Here is a 1,598-nt window from a genome sequence, read left to right as displayed (position 1 = left end):
GAATTGACAGTCAGATTTTCTTTACGTTTATTAAATATTAATTTAATTTATTAAATAACACAGGCAGCGATTAATATTCGCTTCAAGTAATTTACTTTTTTCTTTTATTTCTTGGATTTTTTATTTACTTTTTTTATTTAATTGTTTTTTACCTCGAGACTCTCTGGAGCGAAGATATATTTGCTTCAATTAATTTAATAAAAACCCCATGTAAACCCCCCTACCCACACATGGTAAAGACGCTTGACTAGCCATGTAAAGACCTTACCCGTTTATGTGAAGACCAAAATGACATGGATTTTATATTTCCGTTTATTCCAATATTATTCAATTAATTGAAGATGACATGCAGCAACCGAACAAATCTTCGCCTCAATTACCGGCTAGTTATATTTTCCTATTTTTTTTTTATTTCCTTTTTTTTTGCCTCGAGACTCTCTGGAGCGAATATATATTTGCTGCATTCATTCTAATAAAAACCTCATGTAAAACCCCCTACCCCCCCTGTAAAGACACTTACCCGTTTATGTTGAAGACCAAAATGACATGGATTTTATATTTCCGTTTATTAAATATTAATTCAAGTAATTGAAGATGACATGCAGCAACCGAACAAATCTTCGCCTCGGATTACCGCGCTATTTTTTTTTTTCCTATTTTTTTTTATTTCATTTTTTTTGCCTCGAGACTCTCTGGAGCGAATATATATTTGCTTCAATTCATTCTAATAAAAACCTCATGTAAAACCCCCCTACCCACCCTGAGAAGACCGCTTGACTACCATGTAAAGACACTTACACCGTTTATGTGAAGACCAAATTACATGGATTTTATATTTCCGTTTATTAAATATTAATTCAATTAATTGAAGATGACATGCAGCAACCCGAACAATCTTCGCCTCAATTACCGGCTATTTTTTTTTTCCTAATTTTTTTTATTTCCTTTTTTTGGCCTCGAGACTCTCATGGAGCGAAGATATATGTGGCTTCAATTCATTCTAATAAAAACCTCATGTAAAACCACCACTACCCACCCATGAGAAGACCGCTTGACTACCATGTAAGACACTTACCCGTTCATGTGAAGACCAAAATTACATGGATTTTATATTTCCGTTTCTTAAATATTAATTCAATTAATTGAAGATGACATGCAGCAACCGAACAAATCTTCGCCTCAATTACCGGTATTTTATTTTTCCTATTTTTTTTATTTAATTTTTTTTGGCTGGAGACCTTCATCAGCGAAGGTATATTTGCTTCAATTAATTCATTACTTTTTTTTATTTATTTAATTTTTTCGCTGGAAAAGAACATTTGTTCGCCTAGACCATGTTCCATGTAAAATGGATTGAATAGTCGCTTTCTCGAGAGAACACTTATTCGCCCCTGGTCCCTGTGTCATGTTACATGGAATGAATAGTCGCTTTCGAAAGAAGACATGTTCGGTCCCGGTTACATGAATATATATACCCCCTAATATGATTATTTTATTATCATGTCCGCCCGATTCATCTCTCTCTCTTCCTGCCTCCTTTTCACGGCGATTCGTAACCGGCTCCCCGTCGACCGAACCTGAATCCACATCTTCACGAC

The sequence above is a fragment of the Impatiens glandulifera genome, chromosome 9 (genome assembly GCF_907164915.1).
Source record: "Impatiens glandulifera chromosome 9, dImpGla2.1, whole genome shotgun sequence".
NCBI classification, from domain to species: Eukaryota; Viridiplantae; Streptophyta; class Magnoliopsida; order Ericales; family Balsaminaceae; genus Impatiens; species Impatiens glandulifera.
The sequence above is the reverse complement of the archived record's forward strand: the minus strand, read 5'-3'. Positions refer to the sequence as shown.